We start from the raw sequence: 25907 nt of genomic DNA, 5'->3' as shown, positions 1-25907 counted from the left end.
AAATATCACTTTGCCAATTCCACAAGGACTGTCTTAGCGAAAGGCTTCTTGAAGGGAAAGCTGTAACTCTGTGAGATGATTTCACAGAACACAAAGAAGTTTCTCAGAAAGCTTCTTTCTCTTTTTTATCGGAGGATATTTCCTTTGGCCCTATAGTCTTGCAAGGGATCCGAAATATCTGTTCTCAGATTCCACAGAAAAAAGGCTAGCAAAGAGATCCACGAAATACAGATGTAACTCAGTGAGGTGAATTAACAGAACACTAAGCAGTTTCTCAGAAAGCTTCTTTCCAGATTTCATCTGAGGATATTTCCTTTTTCACAATAGCCCTCTATGGTCTTCCGAATATCACTTTGCCAATTCCTCAAGAACTGTCTCAGCTACAGGCTTCTTGAGGGGAAAGCTGTTACTCTGTGAGATGATTTCACAGAACACAAAGAAGTTTCTCAGAAAGCTTCTTTCTCTTTGTTATCGGAGGCTATTTCCTTTGGCCCTATAGACTTCCAAGGGATCCGAAATATCTGTTCTCAGATTCCACAGAAATAAGGCTAGCAAAGAGATCCACGAAATACAGATGTAATTCTGTGAGATGAATTAACAGAACACTAAGCAGTTTCTTAGAAAGCTTCTTTCCAGATTTCATGTGAGGATATTTCCTTTTTCACCATAGCCCTCTATGGGCTTCCAAATATCACTTTGCCAATTCCACAAGAACTGTCTTAGCGAAAGGCTTCTGGAGGGGAAAGCTGTAACTCTGTGAGATGATTTCACAGAACACAAAGAAGTTTCTCAGAAAGCTTCTTTCTCTTTGTTATCGGAGGATATTTCCTTTGGCCCTATAGTCTTCCAAGGGATCCGAAATATCTGTTCTCAGATTCCACAGAAATAAGGCTAGCAAAGAGATCCACGAAATACAGATGTAAGGCTGTGAGATGAATTAACAGAACACTAAGCAGTTTCTCAGAAAGCTTCTTTCCAGATTTCATCTGAGGATATTTCCTTTTTCACCATAGCCCTCTATGGGCTTCCAAATATCACTTTGCCAATTCCACAAGAACTGTCTTAGCGAAAGGCTTCTTGAGGGGAAAGCTGTAACTCTGTGAGATGATTTCAGAGAACACAAAGAAGTTTCTCAGAAAGCTTCTTTCTCTTTGTTTTCGGAGGATGTTTCCTTTGGCCCTATAGTCTTGCAAGGGATCCGAAATATCTGTTCTCAGATTCCACAGAAATAAGGCTAGCAAAGAGATCCACGAAATACAGATGTAACTCTGTGAGATGAATTAACAGAACACTAAGCAGTTTCTCAGAAAGCTTCTTTCCAGATTTCATGTGAGGATATTTCCTTTTTCACCATAGCCCTCTATGGGCTTCCAAATATCACTTTGCCAATTCCACAAGAACTGTCTTAGCGAAAGGCTTCTTGAGGGGAAAGCTGTAACTCTGTGAGATGATTTCAGAGAACACAAAGAAGTTTCTCAGAAAGCTTCTATCTCTTTGTTATCGGAGGATATTTCCTTTGGCCCTATAGTCTTCCAAGGGATCCGAAATATCTGTTCTCAGATTCCACAGAAATAAGGCCAGCAAAGAGATCCACGAAATACAGATGTAACTCTGTGAGATGAATTAACAGAACACTAAGCAGTTTCTCAGAAAGATTCTTTCCAGATTTCATCTGAGGATATTTCCTTTTTCACCAAGCCCTCTATGGGCTTCCAAATATCACTTTGCCAATTCCACAAGAACTGTCTTAGCGAAAGGCTTCTTGAGGGGAATGCTGTAACTCTGTGAGATGATTTCACAGAACACAAAGAAGTTTCTCAGAAAGCTTCTTTCTCTTTGTTATCGGAGGATATTTCCTTTGGCCCTATAGTCTTCCAAGGGATCCGAAATATCTGTTCTCAGATTCCACAGAAATAAGGCTAGCAAAGCGATACACGAAATACAGATGTAACTCTGTGAGATGAATTAACAGAACACTAAGCAGTTTCTCACAAAGCTTCTTTCCAGATTTCATGTGAGGATATTTCCTTTTTCACCATAGCCCTCTATGGGCTTCCAAATATCACTTCGCCTATTCCACAAGAACTGTCTTAGCTAAAGGCTTCTTGAGGGGAAAGCTGTAACTCTGTGAGATGATTTCACAGAACACAAAGAAGTTTCTCAGAAAGCTTCTTTCTCTTTGTTATCGGAGGATATTTCCTTTGGCCCTATAGTCTTCCAAGGGATCCGAAATATCTGTTCTCAGATTGCACAGAAATAAGGCTAGCAGAGAGATCCACGAAACACAGATGTAACTCTGTGAGATGAATTAACAGAACACTAAGCAGTTTCTCAGAAAGCTTATTTCCAGATTTCATCTGAGGATATTTCCTTTTTCACCACAGCCCTCTATGGGCTTCCAAATATCACTTTGCCAATTCCACAAGGACTGTCTTAGCGAAAGGCTTCTTGAAGGGAAAGCTGTAACTCTGTGAGATGATTTCACAGAACACAAAGAAGTTTCTCAGAAAGCTTCTTTCTCTTTTTTATCGGAGGATATTTCCTTTGGCCCTATAGTCTTGCAAGGGATCCGAAATATCTGTTCCCACATTCCACAGAAAAAAGGCTAGCAAAGAGATCCACGAAATACAGATGTAACTCAGTGATGTGAATTAACAGAACACTAAGCAGTTTCTCAGAAAGCTTCTTTCCAGATTTCATCTGAGGATATTTCCTTTTTGACAATAGCCCTCTATGGTCTTCCGAATATCACTTTGCCAATTCCTCAAGAACTGTCTCAGCTAAAGGCTTCTTGAGGGGAAAGCTGTTACTCTGTGAGATGATTTCACAGAACACAAAGAAGTTTCTCAGAAAGCTTCTTTCTCTTTGTTATCGGAGGCTATTTCCTTTGGCCCTATAGACTTCCAAGGGATCCGAAATATCTGTTCTCAGATTCCACAGAAATAAGGCTAGCAAAGAGATCCACGAAATACAGATGTAATTCTGTGAGATGAATTAACAGAACACTAAGCAGTTTCTCAGAAAGCTTCTTTCCAGATTTCATGTGAGGATATTTCCTTTTTCACCATAGCCCTCTATGGGCTTCCAAATATCACTTTGCCAATTCCACAAGAACTGTCTTAGCGAAAGGCTTCTGGAGGGGAAAGCTGTAACTCTGTGAGATGATTTCACAGAACACAAAGAAGTTTCTCAGAAAGCTTCTTTCTCTTTGTTATCGGAGGATATTTCCTTTGGCCCTATAGTCTTCCAAGGGATCCGAAATATCTGTTCTCAGATTCCACAGAAATAAGGCTAGCAAAGAGATCCACGAAATACAGATGTAAGGCTGTGAGATGAATTAACAGAACACTAAGCAGTTTCTCAGAAAGCTTCTTTCCAGATTTCATCTGAGGATATTTCCTTTTTCACCATAGCCCTCTATGGGCTTCCAAATATCACTTTGCCAATTCCACAAGAACTGTCTTAGCGAAAGGCTTCTTGAGGGGAAAGCTGTAACTCTGTGAGATGATTTCACAGAACACAAAGAAGTTTCTCAGAAAGCTTCTTTCTCTTTGTTTTCGGAGGATATTTCCTTTGGCCCTATAGTCTTGCAAGGGATCCGAAATATCTGTTCTCAGATTCCACAGAAATAAGGCTTGCAAAGAGATCCACGAAATACAGATGTAACTCTGTGAGATGAATTAACAGAACACTAAGCAGTTTCTCAGAAAGCTTCTTTCCAGATTTCATGTGAGGATATTTCCTTTTTCACCATAGCCCTCTATGGGCTTCCAAATATCACTTTGCCAATTCCACAAGAACTGTCTTAGCGAAAGGCTTCTTGAGGGGAAAGCTGTAACTCTGTGAGATGATTTCAGAGAACACAAAGAAGTTTCTCAGAAAGCTTCTATCTCTTTGTTATCGGAGGATATTTCCTTTGGCCCTATAGTCTTCCAAGGGATCCGAAATATCTGTTCTCAGATTCCACAGAAATAAGGCCAGCAAAGAGATCCACGAAATACAGATGTAACTCTGTGAGATGAATTAACAGAACACTAAGCAGTTTCTCAGAAAGATTCTTTCCAGATTTCATCTGAGGATATTTCCTTTTTCACCATAGCCCTCTATGGGCTTCCAAATATCACTTTGCCAATTCCACAAGAACTGTCTTAGCGAAAGGCTTCTTGAGGGGAAAGCTGTAACTCTGTGAGATGATTTCACAGAACACAAAGAAGTTTCTCAGAAAGCTTCTTTCTCTTTGTTATCGGAGGATGTTTCCTTTGGCCCTATAGTCTTGCAAGGGATCGAAATATCTGTTCTCAGATTCCACAGAAATAAGGCTAGCAAAGAGATCCACGAAATACAGATGTAACTCTGTGAGATGAATTAACAGAACTCTAAGCAGTTTCTCAGAAAGCTTCTTTCCAGATTTCATCTGAGGATATTTCCTTTTTCACCATAGCCCTCTATGGGCTTCCAACTATCACTTTGCCAATTCCACAAGAACTGTCTTAGCGAAAGGCTTCTAGAGGGGAAAACTGTAACTCTGTGAGATGATTTCACAAAACACAAAGAAGTTTCTCAAAAAGCTTCTTTCTCTTTGTTATCGGAGGATATTTCCTTTGGCCCTATAGTCTTGCAAGGGATCCGAAATATCTGTTCTCAGATTCCACAGAAATAAGGCTAGCAGAGAGATCCACGAAATACAGATGTAACTCTCTGAGATGAATTAACAGAACATTAAGCAGTTTCTCAGAAAGCTTCTTTCCAGATTTCATGTGAGGATATTTCCTTTTTCACCATAGCCCTCTATGGGCTTCCAAATATCACTTTGCCAATTCCACAAGAACTGTCTTAGCGAAAGGCTTCTTGAGGGGAAAGCTGTAACTCTGTGAGATGATTTCACAGAACACAAAGAAGTTTCTCAGAAAGCTTCTTTCTCTTTATATCGGTGGATATTTCCTTTGGCCCTATAGTCTTCCAAGGGATCCGAAATATCTGTCCTCAGATTCCACAGAAATAAGGCTAGCAAAGAGATCCACGAAATACAGATGTAAGTCTGTGAGATGAATTAACAGAACACTAAGCAGTTTCTCAGAATGCTTCTTTCCAGATTTCATGTGAGGATAGTTCCTTTTTCACCATAGGACTCTAAGGACTCCAAATGTCACTTTGCAAATTCCACAAGAACTGTCTTGGCGAAACGCTTCTTGAGGAGAAAGCTGTAACTCTGTGAGATGATTTCACAGAACACAAAGTAGTTTCTCAGAAAGCTTCTTTCTCTTTGTTATCGGAGGATATTTCCTTTGGCCCTATAGTCTTGCAAGGAATCCGAAATATCTGTTCTCAGATTCCACAGAAATAAGGCTAGCAAAGAGATCCACGAAATACAGATGTAACTCAGTGAGGTGAATTAACAGAACACTAAGCAGTTTCTCAGAAAGCTTCTTTCCAGATTTCATCTGAGGATATTTCCTTTTTCACAATAGCCCTCAATGGGCTTCCGAATATCACTTTGCCAATTCCACAAGAACTGTCTTAGCGAAAGGCTTCTTGAGGGGAAAGCTGTTACTCTGTGAGATGATTTCACAGAACACAAAGAAGTTTCTCAGAAAGCTTCTTTCTCTTTGTTATCGGAGGATATTTCCTTTGGCCCTATAGACTTCCAAGGGATCCGAAATATCTGTTCTCAGATTCCACAGAAATAAGGCTAGCAAAGAGATCCACGAAATACCGATGTAATTCTGTGAGATGAATTAATAGAACACTAAGCAGTTTCTCAGAAAGCTTCTTTCCCGATTTCATGTGAGGATATTTCCTTTTTCACCAAAGCCTTCTATGGGCTTCCAAATATCACTTTGCCAATTCCACAGGAACTGTCTTAGCGAAAGGCTTCTTGAGGGGAAAGCTGTAACTCTGTGAGATGATTTCAGAGAACACAAAGAAGTTTCTCAGAAAGCTTCTTTCTCTTTGTTTTCGGAGGATATTTCCTTTGGCCCTATAGTCTTGCAAGGGATCCGAAATATCTGTTCTCAGATTCCACAGAAATAAGGCTAGCAAAGAGATCCACGAAACACAGATGTAACTCTGTGAGATGAATTAACAGAACACTAAGCAGTTTCTCAGAAAGCTTCTTTCCAGATTTCATCTGAGGATATTTCCTTTTTCACCATAGCCCTCTATGGGCTTCCAAATATCACTTTGCCAATTCCACAAGAACTGTCTTAGCGAAAGGCTTCTTGAGGGGAAAGCTGTAACTCTGTGAGATGATTTCACAGAACACAAAGAAGTTTCTCAGAATGCTTCTTTCTCTTTGTTATCGGAGGATATTTCCTTTGGCCCTATAGTCTTCCAAGGGATCCGAAATATCTGTTCTCAGATTCCACAGAAATAAGGCTAGCAAAGAGATCCACGAAATACAGATGTAACTCTGTGAGATGAATTAACAGAACACTAAGCAGTTTCTCAGAAAGCTTCTTTCCAGATTTCATCTGAGGATATTTCCTTTTTCACCATAGCCCTCTAGGGGCTCCAAATGTCACTTTGCCAATTCCACAAGAACTGTCTTGGCGAAACGCTTCTTGAGGGGAAAGTTGTAACTCTTTGAGATGATTTCACAGAACACAAAGAAGTTTCTCAGAAAGCTTCTTTCTCTTTGTTATCGGAGGATATTTCCTTTGTTCCTATAGTCTTGCAAGGGATGCGAAATATCTGTTCTCAGATTCCACAGAAAGAAGGCTAGCAAAGAGATCCACGAAATACAGATGTAACTCTGTGAGATGAATTAACAGAACACTAAGCAGTTTCTCAGAAAGCTTCGTTCCAGATTTCATCTGAGGATATTTCCTTTATCACCATAGCCCTCTATGGGCTTCCAAATCTCACTTTGCCAATTCCACAAGAACTGTCTTAGCGAAAGGCTTCTTGAGGGGAAAGCTGTAACTCTGTGAGATGATTTCACAGAACACAAAGAAGTTTCTCAGAAAGCTTCTTTCTCTTTGTTATCGGAGGATATTTCCTTTGGCCCTATAGTCTTGCAAGGGATCCGAAATATCTGTTCTCAGATTCCACAGAAATAAGGCTAGCAAAGAGATCCACGAAATACAGATGTAACTCTGTGAGATGAATAACAGAACACTAAGCAGTTTCTCAGAAAGCTTCTTTCCAGATTTCATCTGAGGATATTTCCTTTTTCACCATAGCCCTCTATGGGCTTCCAAATGTCACTTTGCCAATTCCACAAGAACTGTCTTGGTGAAAGGCTTCTTGAGGGGAAAGCTGTAACTCTGTGAGATGATTTCACAGAACACAAAGAAGTTTCTCAGAAAACTTTTTTCTCTTGGTTATCGGAGCTTATTTCCTTTGGCCCTATAGTCTTCCAAGGGATCCGAAATATCTGTTCTCAGATTCCACAGAAATAAGGCTAGCAAAGAGATCCACGAAATACAGATGTAACTCTGTGAGATGAATTAACAGAACACTAAGCAGTTTCTCAGAAAGCTTGTTTCCAGATTTCATGTGAGGATATTTCCTTTTTCACCATAGACCTCTATGGGCTTCCAAATATTACTTTGCCAATTCCACAAGAACTCTCTTAGCGAAAGGCTTCTTGAGGGGAAAGCTGTAACCTTGTGAGATGATTTCACAGAACACAAAGAAGTTTCTCAGAAAGCTTCTTTCTCTTTGTTATCGGAGGATATTTCCTTTGGCCCTATAGTCTTGCAAGGGATCCGAAATATCTGTTCTCAGATTCCACAGAAATAAGGCTAGCAAAGAGATCCACGAAATACAGATGTAAGTCTGTGAGATGAATTAACAGAACACTAAGCAGTTTCTCAGAATGCTTCTTTCCAGATTTTATGTGAGGATAGTTCCTTTTTCACCATAGGACTCTATGGGCTCCAAATGTCACTTTGCCAATTCCACAAGAACTGTCTTGGCGAAACGCTTCTTGAGGGGAAAGCTGTAACTCTGTGAGATGATTTCACAGAACACAAAGAAGTTTCTCAGAAAGCTTCTTTCTCTTTGTTATCGGAGGATATTTCCTTTGGCCCTATAGTCTTGCAAGGGATCCGAAATATCTGTTCTCAGATTCCACAGAAATAAGGCTAGCAAAGAGATCCACGAAATACAGATGTAACTCAGTGAGGTGAATTAAGAGAACACTAAGCAGTTTCTCAGAAAGCTTCTTTTCAGATTTCATCTGAGGATATTTCCTTTTTCACCATAGCCCTCTATGGGCTTCCAAATATCACTTTGCCAATTCCACAAGAACTGTCTTAGCGAAAGGCTTCTTGAGGGGAAAGATGTTACTCTGTGAGATGATTTCACAGAACACAAAGAAGTTTCTCAGAAAGCTTCTTTCTCTTTGTTATCGGAGGATATTTCCTTTGGCCCTATAGTCTTCCAAGGGATCCGAAATATCTGTTCTCAGATTCCACAGAAATAAGGCTAGCAAAGAGATCCACGAAATACAGATGTAACTCTGTGAGATGAATTAACAGGACACTAAGCAGTTTCTCAGAGAGCTTCTTTCCAGATTTCATGTGAGGATATTTCCTTTTTCACCATAGCCCTCTAGGGGCTTCCAAATATCACTTTGCCAATTCCACAAGAACTGTCTTAGCGAAAGGCTTCTGGAGGGGAAAGCTGTAACTCTGTGAGATGATTTCACAGAACACAAAGAAGTTTCTCAGAAAGCTTCTTTCTGTTTGTTATCGGAGGATATTTCCTTTGGCCCTATAGTCTTCCAAGGGATCCGAAATATCTGTTCTCAGATTCCACAGAAATAAGGCTAGCAAAGGGATCCACGAAATACAGATGTAAGTCTGTGAGATGAATTAACAGAACACTAAGCAGTTTCTCAGAAAGCTTCTTTCCAGATTTCATCTGAGGATATTTCCTTTTTCACCATAGCCCTCTATGGGCTTACAACTATCACTTTGCCAATTCCACAGGAACTGTCTTAGCGAAAGGCTTCTTGAGGGGAAAACTGTAACTCTGTGAGATGATTTCACAGAACACAAAGAAGTTTCTCAGAAAGCTTCTTTCTTTTTGTTATCGGAGGATATTTCCTTTGGCCCTATAGTCTTGCAAGGGATCCGAAATATCTGTTCTCAGATTCCACAGAAATAAGCCTAGCAAAGAGATCCACGAAATACAGATGTAACTCTGTGAGATGAATTAACAGAACACTAAGCAGTTTCTCAGAAAGCTTCTTTCCAGATTTCATCTGAGGATATTTCCTTTTTCACCATAGCCCTCTAGGGGCTTCCAAATATCACTTTGCCAGTTCCACAAGAACGGTCTTGGCGAAACGCTTCTTGAGGGGAAAGTTGTAACTCTTTGAGATGATTTCACAAAACACAAAGAAGTTTCTCAGAAAGCTTCTTTCTCTTTGTTATCGGAGGATATTTCCTTTGGTCCTATAGTCTTGCAAGGGATGCGAAATATCTGTTCTCAGATTCCACAGAAAGAAGGCTAGCAAAGAGATCCACGAAATACAGATGTAACTCTGTGAGATGAATTAACAGAACACTAAGCAGTTTCTCAGAAAGCTTCGTTCCAGATTTCATCTGAGGATATTGCCTTTTTCACCATAGCCCTCTATGGGCTTCCAAATATCACTTTGCCAATTCCACAAGAACTGTCTTAGCGAAAGGCTTCTTGAGGGGAAAGCTGTAACTCTGTGAGATGATTTCACAGAACACAAAGAAGTTTCTCAGAAAGCTTCTTTCTCTTTGTTATCGGAGGATATTTCCTTTGGCCCTATAGTCTTCCAAGGGATCCGAAATATCTGTTCTCAGATTCCACAGAAATAAGGCTAGCAAAGAGATCCACGAAATACAGATGTAACTCTGTGAGATGAATAACAGAACACTAAGCAGTTTCTCAGAAACCTTCTTTCCAGATTTCATGTGAGGATATTTCCTTTTTCACCATAGCCCTCTATGGGCTTCCAAATATCACTTTGCCAATTCCACAAGAACTGTCTTAGCGAAAGGCTTCTTGAGGGGAAAGCTGTAACCTTGTGAGATGATTTCACAGAACACAAAGAAGTTTCTCAGAAAGCTTCTTTCTGTTTATATCGGTGGATATTTCCTTTGGCCCTATAGTCTTCCAAGGGATCCGAAATATCTGTCCTCAGATTCCACAGAAATAAGGCTAGCAAAGAGATCCACGAAATACAGATGTAAGTCTGTGAGATGAATTAACAGAACACTAAGCAGTTTCTCAGAATGCTTCTTTCCAGATTTTATGTGAGGATAGTTCCTTTTTCACCATAGGACTCTAAGGACTCCAAATGTCACTTTGCAAATTCCACAAGAACTGTCTTGGCGAAACGCTTCTTGAGGAGAAAGCTGTAACTCTGTGAGATGATTTCACAGAACACAAAGTAGTTTCTCAGAAAGCTTCTTTCTCTTTGTTATCGGAGGATATTTCCTTTGGCCCTATAGTCTTGCAAGGAATCCGAAATATCTGTTCTCAGATTCCACAGAAATAAGGCTAGCAAAGAGATCCACGAAATACAGATGTAACTCAGTGAGGTGAATTAACAGAACACTAAGCAGTTTCTCAGAAAGCTTCTTTCCAGATTTCATCTGAGGATATTTCCTTTTACACAATAGCCCTCAATGGGCTTCCGAATATCACTTTGCCAATTCCACAAGAACTGTCTTAGCGAAAGGCTTCTTGAGGGGAAAGCTGTTACTCTGTGAGATGATTTCACAGAACACAAAGAAGTTTCTCAGAAAGCTTCTTTCTCTTTGTTATCGGAGGATATTTCCTTTGGCCCTATAGACTTCCAAGGGATCCGAAATATCTGTTCTCAGATTCCACAGAAATAAGGCTAGCAAAGAGATCCACGAAATACCGATGTAATTCTGTGAGATGAATTAATAGAACACTAAGCAGTTTCTCAGAAAGCTTCTTTCCCGATTTCATGTGAGGATATTTCCTTTTTCACCAAAGCCTTCTATGGGCTTCCAAATATCACTTTGCCAATTCCACAGGAACTGTCTTAGCGAAAGGCTTCTTGAGGGGAAAGCTGTAACTCTGTGAGATGATTTCAGAGAACACAAAGAAGTTTCTCAGAAAGCTTCTTTCTCTTTGTTTTCGGAGGATATTTCCTTTGGCCCTATAGTCTTGCAAGGGATCCGAAATATCTGTTCTCAGATTCCACAGAAATAAGGCTAGCAAAGAGATCCACGAAACACAGATGTAACTCTGTGAGATGAATTAACAGAACACTAAGCAGTTTCTCAGAAAGCTTCGTTCCAGATTTCATCTGAGGATATTTCCTTTATCACCATAGCCCTCTATGGGCTTCCAAATCTCACTTTGCCAATTCCACAAGAACTGTCTTAGCGAAAGGCTTCTTGAGGGGAAAGCTGTAACTCTGTGAGATGATTTCACAGAACACAAAGAAGTTTCTCAGAAAGCTTCTTTCTCTTTGTTATCGGAGGATATTTCCTTTGGCCCTATAGTCTTGCAAGGGATCCGAAATATCTGTTCTCAGATTCCACAGAAATAAGGCTAGCAAAGAGATCCACGAAATACAGATGTAACTCTGTGAGATGAATAACAGAACACTAAGCAGTTTCTCAGAAAGCTTCTTTCCAGATTTCATCTGAGGATATTTCCTTTTTCACCATAGCCCTCTATGGGCTTCCAAATGTCACTTTGCCAATTCCACAAGAACTGTCTTGGTGAAAGGCTTCTTGAGGGGAAAGCTGTAACTCTGTGAGATGATTTCACAGAACACAAAGAAGTTTCTCAGAAAACTTTTTTCTCTTGGTTATCGGAGCTTATTTCCTTTGGCCCTATAGTCTTCCAAGGGATCCGAAATATCTGTTCTCAGATTCCACAGAAATAAGGCTAGCAAAGAGATCCACGAAATACAGATGTAACTCTGTGAGATGAATTAACAGAACACTAAGCAGTTTCTCAGAAAGCTTCTTTCCAGATTTCATGTGAGGATATTTCCTTTTTCACCATAGAACTCTATGGGCTTCCAAATATTACTTTGCCAATTCCACAAGAACTCTCTTAGCGAAAGGCTTCTTGAGGGGAAAGCTGTAACCTTGTGAGATGATTTCACAGAACACAAAGAAGTTTCTCAGAAAGCTTCTTTCTCTTTGTTATCGGAGGATATTTCCTTTGGCCCTATAGTCTTGCAAGGGATCCGAAATATCTGTTCTCAGATTCCACAGAAATAAGGCTAGCAAAGAGATCCACGAAATACAGATGTAAGTCTGTGAGATGAATTAACAGAACCCTAAGCAGTTTCTCAGAATGCTTCTTTCCAGATTTTATGTGAGGATAGTTCCTTTTTCACCATAGGACTCTATGGGCTCCAAATGTCACTTTGCCAATTCCACAAGAACTGTCTTGGCGAAACGCTTCTTGAGGGGAAAGCTGTAACTCTGTGAGATGATTTCACAGAACACAAAGAAGTTTCTCAGAAAGCTTCTTTCTCTTTGTTATCGGAGGATATTTCCTTTGGCCCTATAGTCTTGCAAGGGATCCGAAATATCTGTTCTCAGATTCCACAGAAATAAGGCTAGCAAAGAGATCCACGAAATACAGATGTAACTCAGTGAGGTGAATTAAGAGAACACTAAGCAGTTTCTCAGAAAGCTTCTTTTCAGATTTCATCTGAGGATATTTCCTTTTTCACCATAGCCCTCTATGGGCTTCCAAATATCACTTTGCCAATTCCACAAGAACTGTCTTAGCGAAAGGCTTCTTGAGGGGAAAGCTGTTACTCTGTGAGATGATTTCACAGAACACAAAGAAGTTTCTCAGAAAGCTTCTTTCTCTTTGTTATCGGAGGATATTTCCTTTGGCCCTATAGTCTTCCAAGGGATCCGAAATATCTGTTCTCAGATTCCACAGAAATAAGGCTAGCAAAGAGATCCACGAAATACAGATGTAACTCTGTGAGATGAATTAACAGGACACTAAGCAGTTTCTCAGAGAGCTTCTTTCCAGATTTCATGTGAGGATATTTCCTTTTTCACCATAGCCCTCTAGGGGCTTCCAAATATCACTTTGCCAATTCCACAAGAACTGTCTTAGCGAAAGGCTTCTGGAGGGGAAAGCTGTAACTCTGTGAGATGATTTCACAGAACACAAAGAAGTTTCTCAGAAAGCTTCTTTCTGTTTGTTATCGGAGGATATTTCCTTTGGCCCTATAGTCTTCCAAGGGATCCGAAATATCTGTTCTCAGATTCCACAGAAATAAGGCTAGCAAAGGGATCCACGAAATACAGATGTAAGTCTGTGAGATGAATTAACAGAACACTAAGCAGTTTCTCAGAAAGCTTCTTTCCAGATTTCATCTGAGGATATTTCCTTTTTCACCATAGCCCTCTATGGGCTTACAACTATCACTTTGCCAATTCCACAGGAACTGTCTTAGCGAAAGGCTTCTTGAGGGGAAAACTGTAACTCTGTGAGATGATTTCACAGAACACAAAGAAGTTTCTCAGAAAGCTTCTTTCTTTTTGTTATCGGAGGATATTTCCTTTGGCCCTATAGTCTTGCAAGGGATCCGAAATATCTGTTCTCAGATTCCACAGAAATAAGCCTAGCAAAGAGATCCACGAAATACAGATGTAACTCTGTGAGATGAATTAACAGAACACTAAGCAGTTTCTCAGAAAGCTTCTTTCCAGATTTCATCTGAGGATATTTCCTTTTTCACCATAGCCCTCTAGGGGCTTCCAAATATCACTTTGCCAGTTCCACAAGAACGGTCTTGGCGAAACGCTTCTTGAGGGGAAAGTTGTAACTCTTTGAGATGATTTCACAAAACACAAAGAAGTTTCTCAGAAAGCTTCTTTCTCTTTGTTATCGGAGGATATTTCCTTTGGTCCTATAGTCTTGCAAGGGATGCGAAATATCTGTTCTCAGATTCCACAGAAAGAAGGCTAGCAAAGAGATCCACGAAATACAGATGTAACTCTGTGAGATGAATTAACAGAACACTAAGCAGTTTCTCAGAAAGCTTCGTTCCAGATTTCATCTGAGGATATTGCCTTTTTCACCATAGCCCTCTATGGGCTTCCAAATATCACTTTGCCAATTCCACAAGAACTGTCTTAGCGAAAGGCTTCTTGAGGGGAAAGCTGTAACTCTGTGAGATGATTTCACAGAACACAAAGAAGTTTCTCAGAAAGCTTCTTTCTCTTTGTTATCGGAGGATATTTCCTTTGGCCCTATAGTCTTCCAAGGGATCCGAAATATCTGTTCTCAGATTCCACAGAAATAAGGCTAGCAAAGAGATCCACGAAATACAGATGTAACTCTGTGAGATGAATAACAGAACACTAAGCAGTTTCTCAGAAAGCTTCTTTCCAGATTTCATCTTAGGATATTTCCTTTTTCACCATAGCCCTCTATGGGCTTCCAAATGTCACTGTGCCAATTCCACAAGAACTGTCTTGGTGAAAGGCTTCTTGAAGGGAAAGCTGTAACTCTGTGAGATGATTTCACAGAATACAAAGAAGTTTCTCAGAAAACTTCTTTCTCTTGGTTATCGGAGCTTATTTCCTTTGACCCTATAGTCTTCCAAGGGATGCGAAACATCTGTTCTCAGATTCCACAGAAATAAGGCTAGCAAAGAGATCCACGAAATACAGATGTAACTCTGTGAGATGAATTAACAGAACACTAAGCAGTTTCTCAGAAAGCTTCTTTCCAGATTTCATCTGAGGATATTTCCTTTTTCACCATAGCCCTCTATGGGCTTCCAAATATCACTTTGCCAATTCCACAAGAACTGTCTTAGCGAAAGGCTTATTGAGGGGAAAGCTGTTACTCTGTGTGATGATTTCACAGAACACAAAGAAGTTTCTCAGAAAGCTTCTTTCTCTTTGTTATCGGAGGATATTTCCTTTGGCCCTATAGACTTCCAAGGGATCGGAAATATCTGTTCTCAGATTCCACAGAAATAAGGCTAGCAAAGAGATCCACGAAATACAGATGTAACTCTGTGAGATGAATTAACAGAACACTAAGCAGTTTCTCAGAAAGCTTCTTTCCAGATTTCATCTGAGGAAATTTCCTTTTTCACCATAGCCCTCTAGGGGTTCCCAATATCACTTTGCCAATTCCACAAGAACTGTCTTGGCGAAAGGCTTCTTGAGGGGAATGTTGTAACTCTGTGAGATGATTTCACAGAACACAAAGAAGTTTCTCAGAAAGCTTCTTTCTCTTTGTTATCGGAGGATATTTCCTTTGGCCCTATAGTCTTGCAAGGGATCCGAAATATCTGTTCTCAGATTCCACAGAAAGAAGGCTAGCAAAGAGATCCACGAAATACAGATGTAACTCTGTGAGATGAATTAACAGAACACTAAGCAGTTTCTCAGAAAGCTTCTTCCCAGATTTCATCTGAGGATATTTCCTTTTTCACCATAGCCCTCTATGGGCTGCCAAATATCACTTTGCCAATTCCACAAGAACTGTCTTAGCGAAAGGCTTCTTGAGGGGAAAGCTGTAACTCTGTGAGATGATTTCACAGAACACAAAGAAGTTTCTCAGAAAGCTTCTTTCTCTTTGTTATCGGAGGATATTTCCGTTGGCCCTATAGTCTTCCAAGGGATGCGAAATATCTGTTCTCAGATTCCACAGAAATAAGGCTAGCAAAGAGATCCACGAAATACAGATGTAATTCTGTGAGATGAATTAACAGAACACTAAGCAGTTTCTCAGGAAGCTTCTTTCCAGATTTCATCTGAGGATATTTCCTTTTTCACCATAGCCCTCTATGGGCTTCCAAATATCACTTTGCCAATTCCACAAGAACTGTCTTAGCGAAAGGCTTCTTGAGGGGAAAGCTGTAACTCTGTGAGATGATTTCACAGAACACAAAGAAGTTTCTCAGAAAGTTTCTTTCTCTTTGGTATCGGAGGATATTTCCTTTGGCCCTATAGTCTTCCAAGGGATCCGAAATATCTGTTCTCAGATTCCACAGAAATAAGGGTAGCAAAGAGATCCACGAAATACAGATGTTACTCTGTGAGATGAATTAACAGAACACTAAGCGGTTTCTCAGAAAGCTTCTTCCCAGATTTCGTCTGAGGATATTTCCTTTTTCACCATAGCCCTCTATGGGCTGCCAAATATCACTCTGCCAATTCCACAAGAACTGTCTTAGCGAAAGGCTTCTTGAGGGGAAAGCTGTAACTCTGTGAGATGATTTCACAGAACACAAAGAAGTTTCTCAGAAAGCTTCTTTCTCTTTGTTGTCGGAGGATATTTCCTTTGGCCCTATAGTCTTGCAAGGGATGCGAAATATCTGTTCTCAGATTCCACAGAAATAAGGCTAGCAAAGAGATCCACGAAATACAGATGTAACTCTGTGTGATGAATTAACAGAACACTAAGCAGTTTCTCAGAAAGCTTCTTTCCAGATTTCATCTGAGGATATTTCCTTTTTCACCATAGTCCTCTATGGGCTTCCAAATATCACTTTGCCCATTTCACAAGAACTGTCTTATCGAAAGGTTTCTTGAGGGGAAAGCTGTTACTCTGTGAGATGATTTCACAGAACACAAAGAAGTTTCTCAGAAAGCTTCTTTCTCTTTGTTATCGGAGGATATTTCCTTTGGCCCTATACTCTTCCAAGGGATCCGAAATATCTGTTCTCAGATTCCACAGAAATAAGGCTAGCAAAGAGATCCACGAAATACATATGTAACTCTGTGAGATGAATTAACAGAACACTAAGCAGTTTCTCAGAAACTTCTTTCCAGATTTCATGTGAGGATATTTCCTTTTTCACCATAGCCCTCTAGGGGCTTCCAAATATCACTTTGCCAATTCCACAAGAACTGTCTTAGCGAAAGGCTTCTGGAGGGGAAAGCTGTAACTCTGTGAGATGATTTCACAGAACACAAAGAAGTTTCTCAGAAAGCTTCTTTCTCTTTGTTATCGGAGGATATTTCCTTTGGCCCTATAGTCTTCCAAGGGATCCGAAATATCTGTTCTCAGATTCCACAGAAATAAGGCTAGCAAAGGGATCCACGAAATACAGATGTAAGTCTGTGAGATGAATTAACAGAACACTAAGCAGTTTCTCAGAAAGCTTCTTTCCAGATTTCATCTGAGGATATTTCCTTTTTCACCATAGCCCTCTATGGGCTTACAACTATCACTTTCCCAATTCCACAGGAACTGTCTTAGCGAAAGGCTTCTTGAGGGGAAAACTGTAACTCTGTGAGATGATTTCACAGAACACAAAGAAGTTTCTCAGAAAGCTTCTTTCTTTTTGTTATCGGAGGATATTTCCTTTGGCCCTATAGTCTTGCAAGGGATCCGAAATATCTATTCTCAGATTCCACAGAAATAAGCCTAGCAAAGAGATCCACGAAATACAGATGTAACTCTGTGAGATGAATTAACAGAACACTAAGCAGTTTCTCAGAAAGCTTCTTTCCAGATTTCATCTGAGGATATTTCCTTTTTCACCATAGCCCTCTAGGGGCTTCCAAATATCACTTTGCCAATTCCACAAGAACGGTCTTGGCGAAACGCTTCTTGAGGGGAAAGTTGTAACTCTTTGAGATGATTTCACAAAACACAAAGAAGTTTCTCAGAAAGCTTCTTTCTCTTTGTTATCGGAGGATATTTCCTTTGGTCCTATAGTCTTGCAAGGGATGCGAAATATCTGTTCTCAGATTCCACAGAAAGAAGGCTAGCAAAGAGATCCACGAAATACAGATGTAACTCTGTGAGATGAATTAACAGAACACTAAGCAGTTTCACAGAAAGCTTCGTTCCAGATTTCATCTGAGGATATTGCCTTTTTCACCATAGCCCTCTATGGGCTTCCAAATATCACTTTGCCAATTCCACAAGAACTGTCTTAGCGAAAGGCTTCTTGAGGGGAAAGCTGTAACTCTGTGAGATGATTTCACAGAACACAAAGAAGTTTCTCAGAAAGCTTCTTTCTCTTTGTTATCGGAGGATATTTCCTTTGGCCCTATAGTCTTCCAAGGGATCCGAAATATCTGTTCTCAGATTCCACAGAAATAAGGCTAGCAAAGAGATCCACGAAATACAGATGTAACTCTGTGAGATGAATAACAGAACACTAAGCAGTTTCTCAGAAAGCTTCTTTCCAGATTTCATCTGAGGATATTTCCTTTTTCACCATAGCCCTCTATGGGCTTCCAAATGTCACTGTGCCAATTCCACAAGAACTGTCTTGGTGAAAGGCTTCTTGAGGGGAAAGCTGTAACTCTGTGAGATGATTTCACAGAATACAAAGAAGTTTCTCAGAAAACTTCTTTCTCTTGGTTATCGGAGCTTACTTCCTTTGGCCCTATAGTCTTCCAAGGGATGCGAAACATCTGTTCTCAGATTCCACAGAAATAAGGCTAGCAAAGAGATCCACGAAATACAGATGTAACTCTGTGAGATGAATTAACAGAACACTAAGCAGTTTCTCAGAAAGCTTCTTTCCAGATTTCATCTGAGGATATTTCCTTTTTCACCATAGCCCTCTATGGGCTTCCAAATATCACTTTGCCAATTCCACAAGAACTGTCTTAGCGAAAGGCTTATTGAGGGGAAAGCTGTTACTCTGTGTGATGATTTCACAGAACACAAAGAAGTTTCTCAGAAAGCTTCTTTCTCTTTGTTATCGGAGGATATTTCCTTTGGCCCTATAGACTTCCAAGGGATCGGAAATATCTGTTCTCAGATTCCACAGAAATAAGGCTAGCAAAGAGATCCACGAAATACAGATGTAACTCTGTGAGATGAATTAACAGAACACTAAGCAGTTTCTCAGAAAGCTTCTTTCCAGATTTCATCTGAGGAAATTTCCTTTTTCACAATAGCCCTCTAGGGGTTCCAAATATCACTTTGCCAATTCCACAAGAACTGTCTTAGCGAAAGGCTTCTTGAGGGGAATGCTGTAACTCTGTGAGATGATTTCACAGAACACAAAGAAGTTTCTCAGAAAGCTTCTTTCTCTTTGTTATCGGAGGATATTTCCTTTGGCCCTATAGTCTTGCAAGGGATCCGAAATATCTGTTCTCAGATTCCACAGAAATTAGGCTAGCAAAGAGATCCACGAAATACAGATGTAACTCTGTGAGATGAATTAACAGAACACTAAGCAGTTTCTCAGAAAGCTTCTTCCCAGATTTCATCTGAGGATATTTCCTTTTTCACCATAGCCCTCTATGGGCTGCCAAATATCACTTTGCCAATTCCACAAGAACTGTCTTAGCGAAAGGCTTCTTGAGGGGAAAGCTGTAACTCTGTGAGATGATTTCACAGAACACAAAGAAGTTTCTCAGAAAGCTTCTTTCTCTTTGTTATCGGAGGATATTTCCGTTGGCCCTATAGTCTTCCAAGGGATGCGAAATATCTGTTCTCAGATTCCACAGAAATAAGGCTGGCAAAGAGATCCACGAAATACAGATGTAACTCTGTGAGATGAATTAACAGAACACTAAGCAGTTTCTCAGGAAGCTTCTTTCCAGATTTCATCTGAGGATATTTCCTTTTTCACCATAGCCCTCTATGGGCTTCCAAATATCACTTTGCCAATTCCACAAGAACTGTCTTAGCGAAAGGCTTCTTGAGGGGAAAGCTGTAACTCTGTGGGATGATTTCACAGAACACAAAGAAGTTTCTCAGAAAGTTTCTTTCTCTTTGGTATCGGAGGATATTTCCTTTGGCCCTATAGTCTTCCAAGGGATCCGAAAAATCTGTTCTCAGATTCCACAAAAAGAAGGCTAGCAAAGAGATCCACGAAATTCAGATGTTACTCTGTGAGATGAATTAACAGAACACTAAGCAGTTTCTCAGAAAGCTTCTTCCCAGATTTCGTCTGAGGATATTTCCTTTTTCACCATAGCCCTCTAGGGGCTGCCAAATATCACTCTGCCAATTCCACAAGAACTGTCTTAGCGAAAGGCTTCTTGAGGGGAAAGCTGTAACTCTGTGAGATGATTTCACAGAACACAAAGAAGTTTCTCAGAAAGCTTCTTTCTCTTTGTTGTCGGAGGATATTTCCTTTGGCCCTATAGTCTTGCAAGGGATGCGAAATATCTGTTCTCAGATTCCACAGAAATAAGGCTAGCAAAGAGATCCACGAAATACAGATGTAACTCTGTGAGATGAATTAACAGAACACTAAGCAGTTTCTCAGAAAGCTTCTTTCCAGATTTCATCTGAGGATATTTCCTTTTTCACCATAGTCCTCTATGGGCTTCCAAATATCACTTTGCCAATTCCACAAGAACTGTCTTATCGAAAGGTTTCTTGAGGGGAAAGCTGTTACTCTGTGAGATGATTTCACAGAAAACAAAGAAGTTTCTCAGAAAGTTTCTTTCTCTTTGTTATCGGAGGATATTTCCTTTGGCCCTATAGTCTTCCAAGGGATCCGAAATATCTGTTCTCAGATTCCACAGAAATAAGGCTAGCAAAGAGATCCACGAAATACATATGTAACTCTGTGAGATGAATTAACAGAACACTAAGCAGTTTCTCAGAAAGCTTCTTTCCAGATTTCATCTAAGGATATTTCCTTTTTCACCATAGCCCTCTATGGGCTTCCAAATATCACTTTGCCAATTCCACAAGAACTGTCTTAGCGAAAGGCTTCTTGAGGGGAAAGCTATAACTCCGTGAGATGATTTCACAGAACACAAAGAAGTTTCTCAGAAAGCTTCTTTCTCTTTGTTATCGGAGGATATTTCCTTTGGCCCTATAGTCTTGCAAGGGATCCGAAATATCTGTTCTCAGATTCCACAGAAAGAAGGCTAGCAAAGAGATCCACGAAATACAGATGTAACTCTGTGAGATGAATTAACAGAACACTAAGCAGTTTCTCAGAAAGCTTCTTCCCAGATTTCATCTGAGGATATTTCCTTTTTCACCATAGCCCTCTATGGGCTGCCAAATATCACTTTGCCAATTCCACAAGAACAGTCTTAGCGAAAGGCTTCTTGAGGGGAAAGCTGTAACTCTGTGAGATGATTTCACAGAACACAAAGAAGTTTCTCAGAAAGCTTCTTTCTCTTTGTTATCGGAGGATATTTCCTTTGGCCCTATAGTCTTCCAAGGGATGCGAAATATCTGTTCTCAGATTCCACAGAAATAAGGCTAGCAAAGAGATCCACGAAATACAGATGTAACTCTGTGAGATGAATTAACAGAACACTAAGCAGTTTCTCAGGAAGCTTCTTTCCAGATTTCATCTGAGGATATTTCCTTTTTCACCATAGCCCTCTATGGCCTTCCAAATAACACTTTGCTAATTCCACAAGAACTGTCTTAGCGAAAGGCTTCTTGAGGGGAAAGCTGTAACTCTGTGAGATGATTTCACAGAACACAAAGAAGTTTCTCAGAAAGTTTCTTTCTCTTTGGTATCGTAGGATATTTCCTTTGGCCCTATAGTCTTCCAAGGGATCCGAAATATCTGTTCTCAGATTCCACAGAAAGAAGGCTAGCAAAGAGATCCACGAAATACAGATGTTACTCTGTGAGATGAATTAACAGAACACTAAGCAGTTTCTCAGAAAGCTTCTTCCCAGATTTCGTCTGAGGATATTTCCTTTTTCACCATAGCCCTCTATGGGCTGCCAAATATCACTCTGCCAATTACACAAGAACTGTCTTAGCGAAAGGCTTCTTGAGGGGAAAGCTGTAACTCTGTGAGATGATTTCACAGAACACAAAGAAGTTTCTCAGAAAGCTTCTTTCTCTTTGTTATCGGAAGATATTTCCTTTGGCCCTATAGTCTTGCAAGAGATGCGAAATATCTGTTCTCAGATTCCACAGAAATAAGGCTAGCAAAGAGATCCACGAAATAGAGATGTAACTCTGTGAGATGAATTAACAGAACACTAAGCAGTTTCTCAGGAAGCTTCTTTCCAGATTTCATCAGAGGATATTTCCTTTTTCACCATAGCCCTCTAAGGGCTTCCAAATATCACTTTGCCAATTCCACAAGAACTGTCCCAGCGAAAGGCTTCCTGAGGGGAAAGCTGTAACTCTGTGAGATGATTTCACAGAACACTAAGAAGTTTCTCAGAAAGCTTCTTTCTCTTTGTTATCGGAGGATATTTCCTTTGGCCCTATAGTCTTCCAAGGGATCCGAAATATCTGTTCTCAGATTCCACAGAAATAAGGCTAGCAAAGAGATCCACGAAATACAGATGTAACTCTGTGAGCTGAATTAACAGAACACTAAGCAGTTTCTCAGAAAGCTTCTTTCCAGATTTCATCTGAGGATATTTCCTTTTTCACAATAGTCCTCTATGGGCTTCCAAATATCACTTTGCCAATTCCACAAGAACTGTCTTAGCGAAAGGCTTCTTGAGGGGAAAGCTGTAACTCTGTGAGATGATTTCACAGAACACAAAGAAGTTTCTCAGAAAGCTTCTTTCTGTTTGTTATCGGAGGATATTTCCTTTGGCCCTATAGTCTTGCAAGGGATCCGAAATATCTGTTCTCAGATTCCACAGAAATAAGGCTAGCAAAGAGATCCACGAAATACAGATGTAACTCTGTGAGATGAATTAACAGAACACTAAGCAGTTTCTCAGAAAGCTTCTTTCCAGATTTCATCTGAGGATATTTCCTTTTTCACCTTAGCCCTCTATGGGCTTCCAAATATCACTTTGCCAATTCCACAAGAACTGTCTTAGCGAAAGCATTCTTGAGGGGAAAGCGGTAACTCTGTGAGATGATTTCACAGAACACAAAGAAGTTTCTCAGAAAGCTTCTTTCTCTTTGTTATCGGAGGATATTTCCTTTGGCCCTATAGTGTTGCAAGGGATCCGAAATATCTGTTCTCAGATTCCACAGAAATAAGGCTAGCAAAGAGATCCACGAAATACAGATGTAACTCTGTGAGATGAATTAACAGAACACTAAGCAGTTTCTCAGAAAGCTTCTTTCCAGATTTCATCTGAGGATATTTCCTTTTTCACCATAGCCCTCTATGGGCTTCCAAATATCACTTTGCCAATTCCACAAGAACTGTCTTAGCGAAAGACTTCTTGAGGGGAAAGCTGTAACTCTGTGAGATGATTTCACAGAACACAAAGAAGTTTCTCAGAAAGCTTCTTTCTCTTTGTTATCGGAGGATATTTCCTTTGGCCCTATAGTCTTGCAAGGGATCCGAAATATCTGTTGTCAGATTCCACAGAAAGAAGGCTAGCAAAGAGATCCACGAAATACAGATGTAACTCTGTGAGATGAATTAACAGAACACTAAGCAGTTTCTCAGAAAGCTTCGTTCCAGATTTCATCTGAGGATATTTCCTTTTTCACCATAGCCCTCTATGGGCTTGTAAATATCACTTTGCCTATTCCACAAGAACTGTCTTAGCGAAAGGCTTCTTGAGGGGAAAGCTGTAACTCTGTGAGATGATTTCAGAGAACACAAAGAAGTTTCTCAGAAAGCTTCTTTCTCTTTGTTATCGGAGGATATTTCCCTTGGCCCTATAGTCTTCCAAGGGATCCGAATTTTCTGTTCTCAGATTCCACAGAAATAAGGCTAGCAAAGAGATCCACGAAATACTTATGTAAGTCTGTGAGATGAATTAACAGAACACTAAGCAGTTTCTCAGAAAGCTTCTTTCCAGATTTCATCTGAGGATATTTCCATTTTCACCATAGCCCTCTAAGGGCTTCCAAATATCACTTTGCCATTTCCACAAGAACTGTCTTAGCGAAAGGCTTCTTGAGGGGAAAGCTGTAACTCTGTGGGATGATTTCACAGAACACAAAGAAGTTTCTCAGAAAGCTTCTTTCTGTTTGTTATAGGAGGATATTTCCTTTGGACCTATAGTCTTCCAAGGGATCCGAAATATCTGTTCTCAGATTCCACAGAAATAAGGCTAGCAAATAGATCCACGAAATACAGATGTAACACTGTGAGATGAATTAACAGAAAACTAAGCAGTTTCTCAGAAAGCTACTTTCCACTTTTCATCTGAGGATATTTCCTTTTTCACCATAGCCCACTATGGGCTTCCAAATATCACTTTGCCAATTCCACAAGAACTGTCTTAGCGAAAGGCTTCTTGAGGGGTAAGCTGTAACTCTGTGAGATCATTTCACAGAACTCAAAGAAGTTTCTCAGAAAGCTTCTTTCTCTTTGTTATCGGAGGATATTTCCTTTGGCCGTATAGTCTTCCAAGGGATCCGAAATATCTGTTCTCAGATTCCACAGAAATAAGGCTAGCAAAGAGATCCACGAAATACAGATGTAACTCTGTGAGATGAATTAACAGAACACTAAGCAGTTTCTCAGAAAGCTTCTTTCCAGATTTCATGTGAGGATATTTCCTTTTTCACCATAGCCCTCTATGGGCTTCCAAATATCACTTTGCCAATTCCACAAGAACTGTCTTAGCGAAAGGCTTCTTGAGGGGAAAGCTGTAACTCTGTGAGATGATTTCACAGAACACAAAGAAGTTTCTCAGAAAGCTTCTTTCTCTTTGTTATCGGAGGATATTTTCTTTGGCCCTATAGTCTTCCAAGGGATCCGAAATATCTGTTCTCAGATTCCACAGAAATAAGGGTAGCAAAGAGATCCAGGAAATACAGATGTAACTCTGTGAGATGAATTAACAGAACACTAAGCAGTTTCTCAGAAAGCATCTTTCCAGATTTCATCTGAGCATATTTCCTTTTTCACCATAGCCCTCTATGCGCTTCAAAATATCACTTTGCCAATTCCACAAGAACTGTCTTAGCGAAAGGCTTCTTGAGGGGAAAGCTGTTACTCTGTGAGATGATTTCACAGAACACAAAGAAGTTTCTCAGAAAGCTTCTTTCTCTATGTTATCGGAGGATATTTCCTTTGGCCCTATAGTCTTCCAAGGGATCCGAAATATCTGTTGTTAGATTCCACAGAAATAAGGCTAGCAAAGAGATCCACGAAATACATATGTAACTCTGTGAGATGAATTAACAGAACACTAAGCAGTTTCTCAGAAAGCTTCTTTCCAGATTTCATCTGAGGATATTTCCTTTTTCACCATAGCCCTCTATGGGCTTCCAAATATCACTTTGCCATTTCCAAAAGAACTGTCTTAGCGAAAGGCTTCTTGAGGGGAAAGCTGTAACTCTGTGAGATGATTTCACAGAATACAAAGAAGTTTCTCAGAAAGCTTCTTTCTCTTTTTTATCGGAGGATATTTCCTTTGGCCCTATAGTCTTCAAAGGGAAAGGAAATATCTGTTCTCAGATTCCACAGAAATAAGGCTAGCAAAGAGATCCACGAAATACAGATGTAACTCTGTTAGATGAATTAACAGAACTTTAAGCAGTTTCTCAGAAAGCTTCTTTCCACATTTCATCTGAGCATATTTCCTTTTTCACCATAGCCCTCTATGGGCTTCCAAATATCACTTTGCCAATTCCACAAGAACTGTCTTAGCGAAAGGCTTCTTGAGGGGAAAGCTGTAACTCTGTGAGATGATTTCACAGAACACAAAGAAGTTTCTCAGAAAGCTTCTTTCTCTTTGTCATCGGAGGATATTTCCTTTGCCCCTATAGTCTTGCAAGGGATGCGAAATATCTGTTCTCAGATTCCACAGAAATAAGGCTAGCAAAGAGATCCACGAAATACAGATGTAACTCTGTGAGATGAATTAACAGAACACTAAGCAGTTTCTCAGAAAGCTTCTTTCCAGATTTCATCTGAGTATATTTCCTTTTTCACCATAGCCCTCTATGGGCTTCCAAATATCACTTTGCCAATTCCACAAGAACTGTCTTAGCGAAAGGCTTCTTGAGGGGAAAGCTGTAACCTTGTGAGATGATTTCACAGAACACAAAGAAGTTTCTCAGAAAACTTCTTTCTGTTTGTTATCGGAGGATATTTCCTTTGGACCTATATTCTTCCAAGCGATCCGAAATATCTGTTCTCAGCTTCCACAGAA

Source organism: Macaca nemestrina, chromosome 13, assembly GCF_043159975.1.
Source record: "Macaca nemestrina isolate mMacNem1 chromosome 13, mMacNem.hap1, whole genome shotgun sequence".
In the NCBI taxonomy this organism is placed as follows: domain Eukaryota; kingdom Metazoa; phylum Chordata; class Mammalia; order Primates; family Cercopithecidae; genus Macaca; species Macaca nemestrina.
Note: the sequence above shows the minus strand (reverse complement) of the source record.